The 21810-nt window shown below is 37.7% G+C and overlaps 1 protein-coding gene across 4 annotated transcripts in view; it reads left to right on the top strand.

Annotated features, from left to right (window-relative positions):
- Window positions 1–21810, top strand: part of LOC127571688 (contactin-4-like) — a 1728143-nt gene that overhangs the window by 776884 nt on the left and 929449 nt on the right. The window contains exon 1 of one of the 4 annotated variants that reach the window (XM_052018295.1): window positions 7485–7729. The exons of the other annotated variants lie outside the window; for them this stretch is intronic. The gene's annotated coding sequence lies outside the window, so the exon portion shown is untranslated. Of the gene's footprint in view, window positions 1–7484; window positions 7730–21810 lie in introns of those variants that run through there. 4 annotated transcript variants of the gene reach the window in all.

The raw sequence follows: 21810 nt of genomic DNA, 5'->3' as shown, positions 1-21810 counted from the left end.
CTTCCTCTTCCATGTTGAGGCCAATTGGGATGTCACCTGATTGTACAAACAATATTGCAACCCTTACAGCATCTTATGCATTGACATCTGAATAGTTTTGTTCATGATTTTATACCATGTAGTATCTTGGTGTATGAATGGAACATTTTTTAGCAATTTTGGTTTCCTTGCTTTATGTTAAATTGGGCATCAACGTAAGATAGATATAATTTAGTGAAGAGCTTAGTCCGTGCTGATTCAATGTACAAATCTTGAGATAATGGGAGAAGATATTATTCATCATTTCTTCTTTATTAAAGGTCACTTCTTAATTTCCATCTTCTCTGCTTTAGGTATAACAATGATGGGTATCACCCAGATACACTTCCTACATACACTATTCCACGTTGCTCCAATTTGTTCAGGACTTCTACATGAGCTTTGAAATTTGCTTTACTACATATCTGAGCTTGGTGTTCATTAATGCCCACATATAAGTGCTTAAAATAGGTCTTTATATTGCTTCAGAAGTTTATTCAAATGTGATTGTGATGTACTTATGTTAAATACACTTCAGCAATCTGTCCTCAATTTCTTCTGCCAGTCTGTCCCATGCAGAGTTTTTTTTCACATTATTGGCCACTATAACTGGTAGCTTTGCCTTTTATCAGTTACAGGAGACTGAACATTGCATTTGCCCTAATATTCTTAGGGTCTCATCAAAGTATCTTTCAGTTTCAATGTGCTTTTGACTCATGGAATCTTCAAAAACTCGTGTTATATATGTCCCTTCCCACAATGGAGCATCCCATTTGTCCCAATGTTTTCAGGACCTCACAAGAATATGTTCTCATTTTTAATTGCTTCTTACCAATTACACATGCCTGAACCTCTTAGATATAGCATCCCTGTCCATGACTCAGCAGTCAGCAACTAAATAAGTGGTCATGTCAATGCCCTGCTTGTGGATCTTCACTTCAATTTTGAACATTGCTGTTTCCTTTGCTCTTGTATGGTTGCTGTCTAAAAAGCGTTCCTTGCAATGTTTATCTGCTTCAATGTTAGAACATTAGAATATGAGAAAATAGAGCAGGAAAAGCTATTCAGCCCCTTGTGCCTGCTACAACCGTTCAGTAAGACCGTGAGTGATCTTTTATCTCATTGCCATTTTCCTGTTCTAATCCACATCCCTTCATTGCCTCATATCCTAAATTTCATCTTGAATTTACTGAGTAATTGTGCCTCCGTCATCTCTTTGGTAGAGAATTCAAAAGACACCTTATTGACTAAGAAATTTCTTCTCGTCTCTGTGCTAAATGACTTACCCCTTATTTGAGACTGCAACCCCCAGTTGCAGAAACCCAGCCATTTATGCAACAACTCTGTCAAGCCCTGTTAGAATTTTCTTTGTTTCAATGGAGTCGTCATTCACTTTTCTAAAAGGAACAGGTTGTAGACCCAATCCGTGCAAATCTCTCCTCACAGGGTAAACCTGGCATCCCAGTCATCATTCAGACAAATGAGACAAAAGGAAGCATGAATGTTCCTCACAGACTGACTCTGGATATTTCTCTGAACACTGTTGCAGTCCAGCAAGTAGTTATTAATATAACGAAACAACTGACTTGAACCAATATTACATATACCAAAAGACTGAATCAAAGATCTCAGAGATAAAAGGATTTTTCCCCCTCACTTCATATGAATCAGATTGCATTCTCGCCAGGCTTTCTGTTGAGCAAATAAGAATCGCTGTAGTGCTGGACAAGCAGGAATCTGAACATGACATGTATGTATAATCCAGTCAAAAGCTTACACTGGTAAATTGTGAAGTGTACTTCCAAGAATCTACAAATCTGTCTCCACACTAATTCTGGCTGATTGTACCCATACTGAGATTTTTTTATTTCAAAGATAAACTTTATCCATAATAAAAAATATATACAAAAGATGCAGTGCAAAAAACCTTACTTCATGGTTGTTACATGCAGTAGTGTAAATTTTTTTCAGAAAAGAACAAACAAACATAGCACCATGGCACATGTGTGGCCCCCGTGGGGTGATACACCCTTTTCATTGTTTGAGGGGCTTCCCCACCCAACTCCACCCCTCCATGTGCGGTAGCAGAAGGAGCCTATACTGTGGTCCTTACTCACAGAGAGCATTGGTTGCACTGAGCTTCAGTGCATCCCTCAGCACGTACTCCTGCAGCCCGGACGGTGCCAGTCTGCAGCATGCCCTTGCAGACATCTCCCTGGAAGACCGACAAGTTTTGGGGCAGGACCAAAGAGTGTCTTTCTCTGAGTTGTTAACCTTCCAGCAGCGCTTGATGTCTGTCTTGGTGTGTGTCCCTGGGAACAACCTGTAGATCATAGAGTCCTCTGTTACACAACTGCTGGGGATGAACAGGGACACAAACCCTTGCGTCCTTCTCTACGTGGCCATCTCCTTCCCTTCACAGCTGTCCTGAGGGCAGCATACATTGGGGGTGATACGTCATCTGTACAGGAAGTCTCTGACGGGGAGGGCCCACCACCAGCCAAGCAAGGTCTTGATGCTTGTTGATAAGGTCTGGCCATGAGGCGTTCTGCCAGATGGTTTGGACAGTCTGCTCAGGGAGCCACCCCACTGTAACCACAGTGTCCCTGTCGGTGGGAGGCAGGCTTGGCAATTTTTTTTCTTCCACCCACTGCTTCAGTTCTCAGCCTGCATGGTTCAACACTTTGGCAAGGCCGACTTGGGAGTGTAAGCAAGTGACTTGGGACATGCTTGTCACTGGAAAGAAATATAAAATTGATGGATAGACACAAGGGAAGAAAATGACTAGTAATTGGTTTTACAATCAACCAGGTGAACAAATCCACAGAAATTAGGTGTCCTGCTGAAACTTGATAATGGTAATCATTTCCCAATCTATCCAGTCAGTCTACGTGCAAGAATAAGCTTTGTGTACAATGCTGTTGATAGCAGTTATTTCTGAAGACTGAACTAAATTGATCTCTTAAGTTAACTTGCCCCTACTACGATGATTCTGACTCAAGGGGAGAAAATGACCGCTGTCATTTTTTCTGTGAGTATTCGGGCTACCAAATCTTGAAAAATCATGGAGATATAATGGACCAGGTCAAAATTATGTCCATTCATAGGTAAAATCTTTCTCCCATTGCTTTTCTTCAACAGATTTTTTAAATTATTATTTGTTCTTGTGATGTGAGTGATCCTGACAAGGCTGTGTTTATTGTGCATTGAGTTCCCCTAAAAATAAATCGCAAAGTGACTTGAAAACATGACTTTTCATGTGGTGATTGTCCTTTCACAGTCATGTTTCATTGGGAATTTAAGAATATTGACTTATGAAGGATTGTGAGTGTATGTCCGAAGCATCATGATGTATGACTTGAAAGGGATTTTGAGATGGGGTTGGAGGATCTATTGATGAGAGCTGGGCATTGGTGGTGTTGATAGTGTTTTTATGGCATTACCACTCTTATTCTTGGTAGCTGCAGATGCAGAAGAGAATTTATTGATGAATCAAGGTGATTTGCTGTATTATATCCATTAAATCATATTAATTAGAACATGGAACAGTACAGCACAGAAACCGGGTCTTTGGCCCATAACATCTGCATTGACTATGATGCCAATTTAAACTGATCACATCTCCCTGCTCATGGTCCATATCCCTCCATTCTCTGCCTGTTCATGTGCCTGTCTAAATGCCTCCTCAATATTGCTTTCGTATCTGCTTCCACCACCTCCCCTGGCATTTCATATTCCAGGCACCTACTCCTTGAAACTTTCCCCTCTGACATTAAATCTATGCCTTCTCGTATTTGACATTTCCACCTGGGTAAAAGATTCTGTCTATCTCCCATATCTATGCTTCTTATAATGTTATATACTTATAACAGGTCACCCCTCAGCCTCCAACGCTCCAGAGAAAACAATCCAAGTTTGTCCATTGTAGCCACATTGCACTGAAGATATAGGTAGGTCGATGCTCATCTGAGTTTTATGCTTGTTCAAGATGTACAATGTTCTGCATCGATAACACTGACAACTATATACAGACTTTGATCAGCTTTTGAACAGGGTTTAGTGATCATTTCCAGCAGAATATCATAGACAGGGGATCTGTCACATGTGTGAGCAAGACAAAGCTCTGCTTCATGCAATCAGTTTCAGGAACCCATACTGAGATTCACAGAGTCTAAACCAGTCAATATACAGTAAATTAGATTTTTTTTTAAAAAAAGCGAAATACAATGATGGCATGAAATAGGGTGAGATTAGAAACTAAAGGAAAATGTAGAGGATTTTTGTTAAAGTCATGAATATGAAATACATTCCAAAGGAATAATATTTAAAACTTGGGAAATTAAATTGTCACTGCCAGAGGGGTTGTTGCACAGTAGTTATGATATATTAGGGCAAATGTTCTGCTGCCTGAGATCACTGTCCGTAGTCCAAAGAAGATAGTGATGATAAATGCCAGTTTTTTTTTGGGGAGTAAAAGAAGCTGTATTTTTAGGTATCCCAGTTTTCATTGCAAGGACAGATGTTGATTTTGATACCCTTCATAATTCGGGAAATAAATCATAATTTCAAAGTCTGAAGATGAGAACATAGATTTTGATTTGGTGAATGAATTTCATTCCAAGGGATAATTCCACATAAATAGAGTGTCAGGATTACATTCAAGTAGAACTGGAAGAATCCTTTATATGGCACTTATGCCTGCCAACATTTAATCAGTGATGTTTGAGGTGGGCAGAGGTTTCTGCCAATTCGGCTCTCCAAGCTATTTTAATCTTCTCTGCAAGTGTCAGATTACTTAATTAAGAAAATTAATTAAGTTTTAAATATGCAGTTGGATCTTGATCACCGTTGATTTCTGTCAGCTTTTTAGCATTTTGCTTCAAAAGCAAATTAATCGAGAATGGCCTCAATATGATTATCATCCCTGATGATTGTCAATACTGGCTGGGATTCAAAACAGCTACAAGCTGTATTTCTCAGTCAAAGTTTTAATCGAGATTCATAACTTCAGTGTGAACAATTCTTGCACTGGCTATGTGCCCTCAAACTGGAAACGTCTCAAACAAACACCAACTTTGGCACATGAGTAGAATCAAAACCAAATATGATTACTTCAAAGAGATGGACTAAATCTGTGGTCTGAAGCATTGAAAACAAGATGCCAGTTCCAATGCTACCTGTGTTGAAAGAATAAATTGAACAACAATGTTTGGCAATTGCACATGCACAATTAAACACCACTTGTCAGGGAGCTGAGATTTGACCTGTCCTACTGCTCCCAAAAGCTTAACATATATCTCAGCCAGAAAATGGCTAAATTTGTAAGATGGTATGCATAAAATAGTGAAGTAGTTTTTCTATTTAGCTGATTAATGGGCAAAGAATCAGGGAATGTGTTTAGTAGCAAATGAAATATTATCAAAGATAATTGAAAGGATCAGTATTCCAAATATTTCATTAAGATGAAAGTAAATGATTCAGTCAACATCAAAATATCAACCAAAACAACAAATATTTCAATTAAAAGAAACTGAATAATATTTCTGCTTCTATGAAATATCAAAGTAATTTGGACAGACAAAACAGAATATTAGTCCTGTCTGCTCACAGACAGATCACATTTCCCAGGCAACATATGGCCCTCTGACAAGTAAAATAGGTTGACAATTACACCTGATGCAGAGCTGGTGAGTAATGTGCAGTATAAAATTAAATGGCTTAGCACCATCTTCATTTACATTACATCTGACCACATCTTGAAAAGAATGAATATGATGTGTGCAACACATTGTGTTGACATCTGCAATAGTCACATGCTATCAGTCATCTTTAACAGACACAGACTTCCAGCCTTTCAGCTTCAGTCACAAAGAAGAACTCATTGAAGAACTCCAGTGAGTCAGAAGATTCTGGATTCAAGCTCCACATCTGACACTTGAACACATAAATCCAGGCCAACACATTATAACAGAACTGAGTGAGTGCTGCGCTGTTAACAATCCCATCTTCGGAATAAGGTCTTGGCCAAATAGGGCTGTCTTTTGCTTACCACTTACCACCACCAATCACGTGGATGTACTTGAGTAGGAAAGTTTAATGACCTGACCTCTTTGCAAATGAAAGGTCCCTGACAAGGCATAGATAAGCAGTGAGTGCCCTAGAGGCAATGTACTGCCAAGGGTCCACCTCCACATCACTATGACAGGAGGAAAATCTCCACTCCCAGCCTTGCTGGGGCAGAGACTTGCCTTTTCAACAGTTTTTATGGATTTCTGATGATCAGAGCCATTTAATAACTATTAAAATTGCTTCAAATAAGTTTCAAGAAAATAGTAAAAATAATTCTAACTATGAAGAGGATCCACATAGAGTCCAGAAACAAAGTGGAGTGACAGGTGTAACAGTGGGTCCATTCAAGTTCCAACATCACTCAAGTTAAAGGTGCAGAATGCCAAACTTCTGTCAGCCCCCTTCTACACTCTCCAATGGATGCAAAAGGATACCAATGCACTATTTCCAAGAAGAGCAGGGATGTTATGCCCAGTAGCCTGGACAATATCAAGGTCAACCACAAATGGTTAACTTACAGAAATGTTCTGGTTGCCCTGGCGAGGAAGCACAGGTATGCTGCTCCTGAACATAAGGGATTGGTGCAGAAAAGTGGCTCTGAGGTAAAAGATCAGCTATGATCTCAGAGAATGGTGAAGGTGACGTGAGAGGAGGTCCACTGGGACTTTGTTTCATATCATGGAAAAGAAAATCACTGCAGATGCTGGAACTCTGGGGGGAAAAAAAATTGCTGAGAATACCCAGCAGGTCAGGCAGCCTCTGTGAAGAGAAAAACAATGGATCTTTCAAGTGCTGAAGAAAGCTTTCAGTCCTGATGAAGGCACATCAATCTGAAACATGAATTTTGTTTATTTTTTTTCACAGATGCAGCTTGATCTCCTGAGTACTTGCAGAATATTCTGTTGTTTAATATAATGCAATTTGGAACAATAATTCCAAATTTATATTCATTATAATTTAGATAATTATTTATGTTTCTAACCCATTTTCTGAATTGCTTTGCACCATTTGATTCAATTCCCACTTAACGTTTATGTCTTTCCATGCAAGAGAACTGCTCAAAGTACTCAGCTAGTTCTTTTACAATGTTTGTCCTTCATCACCACATTCTATTGCCATGCTCTCAAATTAAGCATTTGTCCAAACAGTGTGAGCGACAGGTCATTTTCCAATCATGCCCGCTGATCGGAAGTGTGGCTTCTCAGTGCTGTGTTGCATGGAATATTATTATTTCTGGAAGTGCTCTGCTGGACAAGGCACTGGAAAATCAGGGGGGAAAAAACATATGCAGTAAGGACAAGCAATGTTTAATTCATGGACAGATTCATTGTTGTTTGACTGCAGTTCTGCAATGCAGACTCCACCCTATTGTGTGTGAGGAAGAATAACGAAAGAGGAACATTGGTTTGTTGAATTTATAAACCATGAGTTGGTATGACAACCACATAAGCACTAAAAACAAACTGCATTTCTGCCGCTTCTTCAAAGTACAAGCCACACTTAGCACTTTCTGGAGGAATGATACAGAGAACGAATGTTAAGCCGTTGGAAAGATGCCAGAAGGAATACCTCAAAATTCGACCCAAAATTTATGGATTTCTTTTGACTTTTTAAAGAAGAACAGACAGCTATATAGATTATGGTAAGTTTAACATATGCAAAATATGTTATATATTATGTACTGTGGATCTTTAAGAACTGATTTGTGCTATGGCATGACTCTGATACATTGTTGTGGCCAAACAATACAGTTGAGAGTTACTGACTTCAATAAAGGATGTTCTGCTGAAAGCTTTGTCTCTGTCTATTAGTTCATGCAAGCTTCAACATAAAAGAATCTAATATATACATTGGTGTTGAATTTTGGATGTTGTTTGTGAGAGTAGCAGGACACTGATCTAGTGAGAAAATGAGGTTCTCTATGTGGAACACTAATAGCAGAAGGTGTATATTGAGGCGATGTTGGCAAGCTCAGGTACCAGCAGACTTGGCAATTTACTGGTATGTGGAACATATGAAGGTGAACAAATTCCTCAGAGAGGAAGGCAATACTGTTATTGGCAGTAAGGGGGAGACATGAAATATTGGTGAATCTATTTTTACCAAAAATGACTGCTGAGGACTAAAAACAAATTAGGACAGAGCATAATGCAGACCCTGCAAGGCCATTTCAATTCCAAGTGGTCAGAAACTGAAAGAATTTAGTAAAATGATTTAATATGAAAACATAGTGGTTGAGACAGTGCTACAGAGTGTGAACAGTTTTGCTTGGGGTATGATACTGAGGTGCAATCATGGAACAGGTCCTTATAATTGGTAATGATAGCATAATCTTCTTTGTCGAGGCAGAGTCACACGAACACTGCAACAAGTTTGACTGCAAACTAACCACTTGTGTAAATGTTCCAGGTAGGAAGGCTGAATTTTTTTAAAAAATTTTATTTACAGCGTGGTAACAGGCTCTTCCGGCCCAACGAGTCCGCGCCACCCATTTTACACCCAAATTAGCCTACCTGTACGTCTTTGCAACGTGGGAGGAAACCGGAGCACCCGGAAGAAACCCACACAGACACGGGAGAACGTACAAACTCCTTACAGACAGCGACAGGAATCGAACCCCGATCGCCGGCGCTGTAATAGCGTCACACTAACCGCTACGCTACTGTGCCGCCCACATGGTCACATGGCAGAACAGGCAGGAGGCTTTTCCATAGGTGGCATGGGATCCATCTGGCCTCAGAATACACTTTCAGAATGGCCCTGTGTTTACAGTTGCCAAAGGAGAGGGAATATTGTAATAGGGCACAAGATGGTGTCAAAGATGGTGAAGGCCAGTAGAGATAATGTCACCACATGCCTTTAAGGAAGTGAGAACATTTTTGGAATGGACTCACCTGGGTACATATTAAAATTAGATTCAGGTGGGATGAAGGGATGGACATGGGAAGACTCAAAAATATTTATATCTGAAGAGAATGATAAAGATGATAAATTTGAAGGAGCAATATGAGAAGGGTGTGAAAGCACATGACGTTTTGCTATATCATGGGACAGAAAGCATGTTTGGAATATCTCCCATGCTCTGCTGAAGGAGTACAAGACAGTGTTTTGCAACCCCTCTGGAAATACTCTCTGTGCCATGGGTGAAATGGACTGTTGATGTCTGGAGTGGTTGAATCCAGATGTATGTCATAATCATGGACTACAAACATGCCTGGGTAAATATGGTTAGAACTAATGGAAAAACTAATGTATTTTGCTCAGGTTAGCAGGTAACATGTACATGATGAAACCACCAATGATTTAAATTGAATGGTTAATGTTGCAGATAAAGAAGTATACTGAGCTGAAAATAGAAATGTTTACGACTGGATATCTGGTGTGAAGTTTAAATCAAAATCTGACATGACGGCAGTGTTAAACATACTTATTTCTTTCAATGTGAAGTGTCAGGAAAGTGTTATCAAACCAGAGTCAAACGCAATAGATTCATTATTCACAATGATCAGCTGAAACAAGGAGGGACTTTTCTGAGATGACTTTCGAAAGTCATTGTGACTGCATAGAAATGGTCATGGTATTGAAAGAAATGATAAAGAGATAGTTGAGTGTCATCATGTTTGGAAGCTGGCCCAATGCTTCAGATGTTGTTTAGGGTAAAATATAATTATGAAGAAAGGACAATAATGAATATGTACAGGATTAGTGAAACAATAATGTGTTGTAGGAGAAGATATTGGTGAACATTGTGTTAACTCCGTCTGGACAGAGTTCTGCAAGCGCAGTGTGCTGAGATGTGTGAGGCAGCAACGCCCAGAAATTAGAATGATATGGTCAACTTTACCATAGAAAAGTTATTGAAGACTTTGGACAGAGCTGTGTAAGTCAAGTAGGAAGCTACAGGAGAGCAATTCAATGATACGTTTGAAAACTTCAGAGGGGAACACAGAATATTAGAGATGGATTGACAGAAATGATTGATGAAGCATAATGAAGTGCTGTTAACATTTGCCCAGCTATTACAGATAGCAAGGGGTGGCTAGATAATTGGACGAGAGAAAAAATATGCTCCAGTGAGCTGGGAGGTAAACTTAAGGAAGGGATGTGTTTGGAAATGTTGGGAAATATGGGAGAAACTGCCTTTGTTAGGAAATTGAGATAAGTATGAGAGGAAGCTGAAGGGTGGAAGTAACCATGACATGTGCTCAGGTCATCTTGATCTTGAAATTGGTTTGACCTACAGACAGGAGACAAGTGATCCAATGATAGCAGGTGTTTTTGTTTCCAGCACCCTCCAGCCCCTCCATCTTGATGTTATTGATTGAAGCTTGGTTATGGATCCACCTGTACAATTAGTTTCTGATATTTCTGTTAACATTCCTCATGTTCATTGTTCAATGACTAAACCTTTTGTAGAGTTCTCAGTATTTACAGAGTGAAAACAAATTTTAATTCACCAAGTTCAGCGTAATGTTTAAAAACTGAGGTTGAGGGGTGATCTGTTGGAAGTGTATAAAAATTATGAAGGGCATAGATAGGGTGGACAAGCAATATCTTTTTCCCACTATTGAGCGATCCAGTACCAGAGGGCATGCATTTAAGGTGAGAGGGGGTAGGATCAGAAAAGATGTCAGGGGGACGTTTTTTACTCAGAGAGTGGTGAATGCCTGGAGTGCGTTGCCTGATAGGGTGGTGGAGGCAAATTCACTGAGGGCTTTTAAGAGGGGCTTGGATGGGCACGTGAATGAGAGGAAAATGAAGGGATATGGGCATTCTGCAGGTAGAAGGGATTAGCTATGTCGGCAGAACATTGTGGGCCGAAGGGCCTGTTCTGTGCTGTACTGTTCTATGTTCTACGTAATATCGGATTATTGGAATTTTACTGAATATCAATTCTGCACCTTTGCCAGAGCCTCTGTGTGTGTATGTATATCTATTTATTTACTTATTTATTTTTTCATTCACAGTGTGGAGTTCAGAACAAAACTCTGAAAATTTGTATGTGAATTTGAAAAACAACTACTGTACTTTTCAATTTTGTGCCAGTCGGAATGAGCACCATGTTTTATTATGATTTTATAAATCTCTTGTTAGTTTGCGACTTCTGTATCTGAACACCCACATACATCTGTCTCACTATTTCATTTAAATGTTCAGTAGGTATATGGCCTTCTTATTTTTCCTACCAAAATACCCCATCTTTCACTGCTTACTCAAAATCATTTGTCAATGATGTGTCCATTATGTAGCAGACAAACATCTGTACAATTATAGAGGTAAAAAGTTGGCATTTAGGATTTCTATATTTTGTTAACAGTCCTCTATTAGTTATGCAGTTCCCACTACAATTAGTGTCATCTGCAAAAGTTGAATTTGTACATTTGGTTCTTGACCAATATCAATGTTCTGGAATTAAATATGTTGAGTTAAAACCCATGTCACAGTTTGATTTAATGATAGAGAGGATTTGAGTTAAATATTTCAACAGGCACAAATAATTAAAGAGGAATTGATTTTCTTAACTTTGGAGACCAGCATTCAATGTAATTTTTTTTTACACTGGAGCAGAGAGCAATGATAAAACTTGTTATATTAATGTAGTTGCATTTCCAAACTTGAGAACATGCTGTAAAGGTGTATTCATTTAAATTGTCTCAATTAACCTTTGAAAATTCAAGGGCAGATTTCAAGATCAAAACAGTTTTCAGATTTTAGGGAACTATGCTTATTAATGAACCATATTTAGTGCAACAATTATCACCATATTTTGCAAATCAAGAAGTATAATTTGACAGACAATTGAACCAATACTGGAACAGCCTTTGATACCCATCTGAAGATCAACCAAGATCTCATTGAGTTGCAATACAAGCTCAAGGGGCAAAATCAGTGACTCATGTTCCTATATCCCCCTGAATCATCACTAATTATCAAAGATGTGTTGTTCAGCTCACCCACAAATTGGCACTGCTTCACTGTTGAGTTGAAAATGATAATTGTATTAACTTATTAATTAACCCGAGTTATTTAATTAACAAAATGTAATGTTTTCACAAGTGAACTTGCATTTCAAAATGCTTCCAATGGAGTAATTTATATGCAGCAAACCTCCTTCAAATTCTGTCCATTGTTCCAAAGCAGTCATATGTTACTGAGGACAAAGCACTTTTATGAAACTATGAAAGCTTGAACAAGGTTTCTTCTTTCTTTCTTTTTCAATCTTTTTATTAGTTTTCAAATTAATACAGATTAATATATAACATCACTGTTTGTACATGTAATACAAAGAGATCAGGAGAACAATCATGGCATGGATAATCATAAAGAACAATAAAGTATAAAAAAATCTGTAGATCCAATGATCTCTTAGTGAATGAATATAATATAAAAGAAAGGAAAGAAAAAGATTTATTATGTAATTATAGAAGTAAAAAAAAATCCCCAAAACAATAAGAAAAATTATAAACAATATATCAAACCAAACTAAAGTAAACAAAAAAAAAATTCAAAAAAAACAGGACTAAAATTTCTCAGTAGAAACAGAGCAATATTATGTCATCAACTCCATTCCTCTAAGTTGAAAGGTTATTACATGTGAAAATATTGAACAAAATGGACTTCAAACTTCCTCAAATTTAAGCAAAGGATCAACAGTACCACTCCTAATTTTTTCCAAGTTTAAACATGATATAGTTTGAGAGAACCATTGAAAAGTAGTAGGGGGTATTGGATCCTTCCATTTAAGCAAAATGGATCACTTGGCCATTAATGTAACAAAGGCAATCATACAGTTAGCGGAGGCAGATAGATGGCCAGACTCTATCCTTGGTAATCCAAAAATTGCAGTGATAGGATGAGGTTGTGTATCAATCTTCAATACATTTGAAATAATGTTAAAAATATCTTTCCAATATTTTTCCAAAAGAGGACAGGACCAAAACATACGTGTCAAAGAAGCCACATTCGATTTACATCTGTCACATGTAGGATTTATATGTTGATAAAAACGAGCTAGCTTATCTTTTGACATCTGGGTCCTGTGAACTACCTTAAACTGTATCAAAGAGTGTCTGGCACACATTGAAGACGTATTAACTAAATGAAGAATTTTCTTCCAAGTCTCTGTAGGTATAGATGTCTGGAGTTCACTTTCCCATTCATTCTTAATTTTGTCCAGTGGTTCTGGACGAATTTTCATAATTAGACCATAGATTATTGCTATCAAGCCCTTCTGACACGGATTAAAACCAAAATTATTTTCCGTAATTTCAGTTTTGTAAGGTGTCGGAAAAGAGGGTATAGTAGTTTTTAAAAAAATTCTAATCTGCAAATATCGAAAAAAGTGTGATCTAGGCAAATTGTATTTGTTAGACAATTGTTCAAAGGATGAAAAACAGTTATCAATGAATAAATCACGAAAACATACCATTCCCTTCCTTTCCCATATGGAAAAAGCAGAGTCAACTCTGGATGGATGAAAGAAAAAAATTAGATTGAATGGGACTTGATAGATTAAATTTATTAAATCCAAAAAATTTACGAAATTGAAACCATATTCATATTGTATGTTTAACAATTGGGTTAGTCATATGTTTACTTATTTGGTAGGTGCAAAAGGGAGTGGAGCTCCTAAATAGAAACTAATGAAAATTCAAGTACTGATTGGGACTCAAAGGTGTACCCATTTGGGGCATTGAATTACATCTGAATCTTGTATCCAAAAAATTAAATATCTAATATTGATTGCCCAATGATATAATCTAAAGTTAGGCAAGGCCATACCACCATCCTTTTTTAGTTTTTGTAAATATTTCTTACTTAACCTTGTGTTTTTATTCTGCCAAATATATGAAAGAATTTTAGGTTCAATAGTGTCAAAAAAGGATTTCGGAACAAAAGTTGGAATCGCTTGAAATAAATATAAAAATTTTGGTAAAATATTCATCTTAACCGCATTAATTCGGCCTACCAATGATAAAGACAGTGGGGACCATTTAGTAAATAATTGTTTAACGTGGTCAATTAACGGTAGTAGATTAGCTTTAAATAAGTCCTTATGTCTCTCGGTAATTTTAACACCTAAATACATAAAATAGTCAGTTACCAATCTAAAAGGTAATTGGCTATAAATTGGGGTTTGCATATTTAATGCCAAAGTTTGCTCTTATTAAGATTTAATCTATAGCCAGAAAAAACACTAAATTGATCTAATAGTGATAGTACTGCGGGGATAGATTCCTCCAGATTAGAAATATAAAGTAACAGGTCATCTGCGTAAAGAGATATCTTATGAATCTTCTGTCCACGAGTAATACCACATATATTTGAAGAAACCCGAAGTGCAGTAGCCAAGGGTTCTAACGCAATATCAAATAATAAAGGGCTTAACGGGCAGCCTTGTCTAGTACCTCGAAAAAGCCTAAACAAAGGAGATATTTGATTATTAGTAGGTATTGAAGCCATAGGTGCATAATAAATCATTTTAATCACAGATATAAATTTAGGGCTAAAATTAAATTTTTGAAGTGTACTGAATAGATATTCCCATTCGACTCTGTCAAACGCCTTTTCAGCATCTAGTGAAACAACCATTCTGGAATTTGGGATGAAGGGGTATTTAGAATATTCATTAATCTCCTAATATTAAAATGTAGATAACGATTCTGAATAAATCCTGTCTGGTCTTCAGAGATAATTTGTGGAAGAACCTTTTCCAATCTAAAGGCCAATATTTTGGAAAATATTTTGGCATCTACATTTAATAAAGAAATAGGTCTATAAGATGCACAATCAGTGGGATCTTTATCCTTTTTAAGAATTAAAGAAATAGTTGCTTCATAGAAAGATTGTGGTAGTTTGCCCACTGATGGGACATCTTTAAAAATTTTGGCTAACCAGGCAACAAGAATATCAGAAAAGGATTTTAAAAAATTCAGCTGTATATCCATCAGGGCCGGGTGCTTTACCTGAATTCATTGAAAATATTACTTTCTTTATTTCTTCCTCCAAAATGGGAGCATCTAATAGAGAGCGTTTATTTAAAGATAATTGGTGAGTCTTCAAATCTCTTAAAAATTCATGTGTTAATGTAGGATCCTCAGGGGATTCTGATTGGTATAAAAAGAATAAAATTCTTGAAAGGATTTGTTAATTTGAACTTGATCTATCGTGTAGGTACCATCTGGTTTACGAATTTTATTAATCTGACATTTAGATATAGTAGCTTTCAATTGGTTGGCCAATAACTTACCAGATTTGTCACCATGTATATAAAATTGACTTTTGTTTTTAAGTAGTAGATTTTCAATTGAAGATGTTAATAGTAAACTATGTTGTAGTTGCAGGATGAAAGAAAGGCTGACCTACAGACCAATTATGGCTCGTCTCTATCAAAGCAATTATCATCCTGCATTATTGAACAAGGTTTCTTCCAGATGAAATTGTGCTTTAATATAATTTTTAAGTTGAATGTATACATTATTAAAAGCTAAAATCATTTATAAATTATTAAAAGATTGCAAAAATTCCGCGCATTGAAGTGTTGGGCTGCAGAGAATAAGATGGGAGTCTTGTTTGATTTCCACATGTTTGAACTCTTGATCTCAAGCTTAATTTCTGGAGTGGTGTAAAACAGGAGTAAAAGACAAACCCACACTTGCTCAATTGAAGTAGCCTTTTGAAAGAAATTCTTGGATAACACTCATGGGCAACATTGACAAATGTTCTGAAGTGAGCCTCTCAGTTGAGACCAGCAGGGTTCAAAGAGAAAAAAAAACAGCTGGAAATGGGGTTAGTAGTTAACTGGAGAGGCAGAAACCTGGCAAATGGGTAAAATATTGGCTTTATAAAGTATAATCAATGTACCTCAGTGAAAAGTTTATTCTGTGACAACAAAATCCACAGGAGCTTTCAAAACATGTTAATTGGGGGAGTGAGATAGAGGTATGGAAAGAGAACAAAGGGAATTTCCCAGGTGTCGTGGATGGTAACACTCGGTTGGCAAGTGGATCATGCTCTGATCACAGCTGCTAGTCATTAGAAAGGCAATTGTAGGTGCAAGTGGTTTGGAGTGAAGAAGCCTTTGATGACAAAATCTTGCTGCAGTTGTGCAGGGAGTTGCTGAGACAACACCAAGTTATACGTTGCATCACTTGGTCTCCTTACTGTCTCTTTTGGAAAGTTGTACCTGTCTTGGATGGGGCTCACCAGAATGATTCTTTGTATCAGATGTCTGATCAGTGACCATATTCTTGAGTTCAGGTAATCTTAACATAGAACAGTACAGCACAGAACAGGCCCTTCAGCCCACAATGTTGTGTCAACGTAGCTAATACCTCCTACCTACAGAATGCCCATATCCCTCTATTTGTTTGAAATACATACGGTTCTTGAAAGTGTATGATGGGAGTAAATGTTTGGAAGTTGTTTCCCCTGAATGATTGTGAGCTTTGAGTCAGTCTCTAAAGAGATTGACCATCTAACACTGAACAAGAAGACATTCTTCCATTCAGAGGATCAAGGACCTTTGTAGTTCTCTACCTTGGAGGTGTTCAGTTGAAGAGTAAATTTAAGAGGTTTTTTTTGAGCTTTTGAGCAATGACAGCGTTCATGTAAAAGTTGAGCAATAATCTTGTTGAGCTCCAGGGATGACTCAAGCGGTTATATTGCTGACACATTTGACTTTCAATAAGACACATGTAATGGACTTTACAACCCAATCATAAAAGAGAGGAACAATGAATTCTAATGAAGAGTCTGAAACATTAACTTTGTTTCTCTTTCCATGGATGCAGCCTAAACTGTTGATTGATTCCTGAGTTTTCTGTTTTCATTTCGATTTAATGAGGCTCTTGTTTTTATTTTATTATCCTGTGATCTCTGTGAGAAATCTGCATTATTTTCAAGTTAGCTCATGGAGTTCCCTTGGTTACCCCAGGATGATATATGGGATTGTGTTTCATCTGAAGAAGAGGATGAGTACATGTTAAAAACTAGACCAAAGAAACAAATATCTCAAAATGCCATATGCAATGTGAGGAAATTTTAAATAAAATCATGGTGGATTTGAGTTAATAATTTCTGCAAGGAGAGAGAAAAACAAAATTGTATTTGCCTCCATGTTTACTTTCCCATGGTAATCTCTCTTCAACAACATTGCATATGAAAAAAGGAAATACTGGTGAGTATATATTTAAATCAAAAGCTAGTTCCCATGGGCTTATTGCTCACTGTGTACTGATATGCACTGATGTACTCTCTGTTGATATGCTAATGTGTTACTAGGGTGATCGTGAAGTGATTCTGAATTACTTTTCTTTGGAATGACTGAAGAGAAAAGCACACTACAACCAGTCAGTAAACATATTCACAGTGTTTCCTTCATTCGGACTATAGCCTCTATTATCTTGCTGTTGTGAGTTGTCAAAAGACTCAGTATAAACATGTAAACACTACCAACAATGAAGAACTGGATACAATCTTAGTGAATCCTTTACATAAATCTCAAGTTAATAGTTGCAAATACCATGCAGCATGGATGAAATATTGGTTTTGGCATGCTGCATTTTTAGTTTACTTTTCAGTGGTAATTGGGATTCAGGTTTTATGATCTAATGCTAATTGTAATCCATTTATTGTCATGGACAATTTGAAATGATTGCAGTAATTCAACAAGGTAAATTGTGATGATCAGTATACTTTATGATTGGCTTTCATCACCATGGTGATAGATAAACAGCCTGATGGAACTGATCATGACTGAAAGAATTATAATAAACACCAAGTCTGACAAACTCTAGTTGTCATGTGTAGAACCATTCAGATGATACTCAGTGGCTTGTTAGTTGTTAATAATGAGAAACAATGGAATTTTTTTATGCAGAAGTGTACAATTACCACATTAATAACACTTACTTTTGATACAGTAATGCTGTTGTTACTTAAAATTAACAATGTAATAATTTTTTTTCATTTGGAGAATCTAATAAATGAAAAAAACACATGATGTCATGTTGCTCAGTGATTTTGTACCATGTATCTTAACAAATGTGCAAAAAGTGTTTTACTGCAGATATTCTGATATAAGGTCCAAACTGCCAGAGAAACATAAGTAGACAACAATATAAAAAGCATGAAGTACATTTATTTTCATCACATCAACAATTAATCAAAATCAATTTGTAATTTGAAAGACACACCCTGGAGACACGGTATCAGAGGATCAGACATGTCACACTTGTTTGAGTATGCACAGAGAACTCACGACTTTATTTTCATTTCAACTGTCAACTTTTGTATTAAACTGCTGGTTCTTTCACCTTCACCTTCACAAGTGAAAAGAGCTCATGCACTTCTGTGCCACCGACACTGAGATCATGAACCGTCTGTGCCATTTCTCTGCCGCTTCTGTTTTCCCCAACTCCTCACTCAATCTGTCATCTTATGCTCATCCTTTGTGCCTTATCCAAGTTCGGTTCATCTTGTCCATGAGGCCCATCTCCTGCATCTTCAACTACATTACCATTAAACTGTTATCCAAATTTTCTTCCTGACCCTTCATTTAGGTAGAATTGTTAATATATACTCCCTTGTTAGGGATACCCCTCTCCATCATACTACCCCACCTAAAATAAACATTCAACATGATCCCTCAGTACTTAGAGACTACCACCCACCCTCCAACTTCAAAATTCCTTTCCTCTCCAAAATCTTTGAACTCACTATAGCCTCCCCAGTTAATGCCCATCTTTCCTGGATCACACTATCTGAATTCATCAAGTCAGACTTCTGCCCCCGCCAGGATATTGAAATAATTATTATCAAAGTCACAAATGTCAATTCATGTAATTGTGACAAAGCTATTCAGTTCCTTCTTGACCTATCTGCAGTTGTTGATGCTGTTGGCTACAATATCCTCCTCCAGTGCCTCTCTCCTGCCATCACCTCTCCTGTACTTGCCTGAGTAGTACAGCACACAACTGGTTCCATTCTTATCTAGACAGTTGCAGCCAGAGAATTTTCTACGGTGCCTCCTTTTCTCAAGCCTGGAATGTTATATTTGGTTTCCCCAAGAACCTATCCTTCAACTTCTCTGACTTCTCTGCTTTGCGCTATTCCTTGGCAGTATAATTCAAGAACAGAGCAGTTGTTTCTGCATGTGTAGTGTTGTAGTCCAGTTCTACTTCTCAAGCATTTGTAACCCTGGGAAAACCTGTATTAAGAAATCTTGCAGCTAAGAATCCTCTAGGGAGTAGTAATTCCAGTTATAATCTGAAGGTGAACATCTTGGGTCTATCACCAATGTCCTCAGCCCAAATAGGGACATTTGCATAAGTCTGAAGGAAGAGTTGTCTGGAGTGCATGGGCAAAATTGGCCAAAGGATAGGTCAGTTGATAGGCACTGGCAAATGTTTAAGTGTTATGTCATATGCTTGGCAGAAATGTTTCCAAATCAGAGCCACCTGATGAGAAAGAGAATATCAATGACAGTCCGGGAAGGACATGAAAGAAAAGATCACACCAAAATTAGAGCATACAAAGTGCAAAAGTTAGTCATAGATCAGAAGACTGGGAATTTTCCTGAAACTGGCAACAGAGAACTCAAAAGCTATTAAGGAAGGAGACATGGATGACAGTAAATTGGCAATCAGTATTGAAACAAACAACAAGAGCTTTATTTATATATTAAAAGGACAGAAAATTGTTTGGGAAAGCGTAAAACCCCTGAAGAGTGTGACTGGGGAAATAACTGGAAGCAAGGAAGTGGCAGAAAATTTAAACCAACATTTGCATCAGTGGAAGGCACTGTAAGAATCCCAAGGATAACAATGCTGCTATTTACAAATAAGAGGGAAGATTTTCCAAAAACCTCAACCATGAGGTACAAAGTATTGGAAAAACAAATGGAACTGAAGACAAACAAGTTTTCCAGGACCCAATGGCCTGCATCCAAGGGTTTTAAAGGAAGTAACTGCATCGATAGCAGAGCCATTCGTTGGAGTTTTCAAAACTCAGAATTCCAGGACGGTACTAGCAGATTGGAAAACAGTGATTATCATGCCCTTTTTAGGAAGGGAGGGAGGGAGGCAAAAAGTGAGAACCTAAAGGTCAGTTAGCTTAAAATCTGTTGTTGGGAAGATGCTGAAGTCTTTTATCAAGGAAGAAAAATCTAATAATTCAGAAAAGTTTAATGCAATGAAACCAAGTCTTTTATGAAAGTGCAATCATGTTTGACAAATTTGCTAGAGTTCTTCAAGAATGTAACAAGCAGAGTTGATGGTGGGATACCTGTAGATGTACTGTATTTGGATTCCTGGAAGGCATTCAATGCAATGCCAAACAGAAAGGAAGTAAGGAAATGCAGAAGAGCTCATGGGATTGTGGAAGTGTGTTAACCTGGATTGAAGACCCGTTATCACATTGAAGCAAGAGAGTTGGAATAAATGTGTCTTTTACAGACTGGGAAGATGTAACAAGTGGAGTGCTCCAAGGATCAGTCCTTGGCCTCAGTTATTTACCATCTATATTCATGTTTCGGATGAGGGGTCAAAATATAAGATACTGAAGTTTTATGATGACAGAAAGGAAGGTGGGAAGGCAAGCTGCAATGACAATATTAAGTCTCTGCAATAGGGTATGGATAGGTTAAGTGAGTGGGCAAAAACTTGGCAAATGGAGCTTAATGTTGGAATGTGCAACGTCATGCTCTTTGAGAGGAGGAATCAAAAGGCAAACTTTGTCTGAATAGAGAGACACTGTAAATGAGTGGAGTATCCAGGTGTTCTTGTGCATGCAACATAAAAAGTTAGCTTGTAGTTGCAGCAAGTAATTAAGAAGGCAAAAGGCATATTGGCGTTTGTTGCTGAGGGTTGGAGTTTCAAAACAGAAGTATTGTTAAAATTGTACGAGATGTTGGCAAGGCCACACCTGAGGTACTGGGTACAGTATTGGCCCCCCTTATTTAAGAAAGAATATACATTAGCATTGAAGGAAGTCCTGAGATGAGGGGGTTGGACTATGACAAATGGATGAAAGTTAGTCCTGTATTCTTTGGAGTATGTAGTTCCAACAGACCCTCTTTGTCTTGTATTCTGTGGCTTGGCTAAAAAAATAAAGTATCATGTTTGCCTTTTAACCACTTTGTTGACCTGTCCTGTCAACTTTAATGACCTGTGAACACACATTCCCTCTGCTCCTCCACACTAATGAATACCTTTCCATTTACTGTGTATTCATAGAGTCACGTAGCAAAGAAGCAGGCCCTTCAGCCCACTGAGCCATGCAGACCATCAAGCACCCATTTATACTAATCCCATTTTATTCACCCCATATTCCCATCAACTCCCCCTTGCTTCTATCACTCGCCTACACAGTTGGAGTGATTTATAATAGCCAATTAACCTCCCAACCAGCATATTTTTAGATTTTGAGAGGGAGCCAGAACAGCCAGAGGAAGCATACATGGCGATGGGGAGAACATGTAAACTCCACAAAGACAGCACCTGAGGTCAGGATGGAATCTGGGTCTCTGGAGGTGCTGGCAGAAGATCCACCAGCTGTGCCACTACACTGCTCCTGCCTCGTTGCACCTTTATTAATGTATCAATTCACACTTCTCTGGATTACATTTAAGTTGACTTTTTTTTAGCTCAGCTGACCAAACCATCTATATCTTCCTTTATCTGAAATTTTCTTTCTTGAATCCTGTGGGTTTTTCATTTTTGA

Source organism: Pristis pectinata, chromosome 6 (assembly GCF_009764475.1).
Source record: "Pristis pectinata isolate sPriPec2 chromosome 6, sPriPec2.1.pri, whole genome shotgun sequence".
NCBI classification, from domain to species: Eukaryota; Metazoa; Chordata; class Chondrichthyes; order Rhinopristiformes; family Pristidae; genus Pristis; species Pristis pectinata.
The sequence above is the reverse complement of the archived record's forward strand: the minus strand, read 5'-3'. Positions and strand labels throughout refer to the sequence as shown.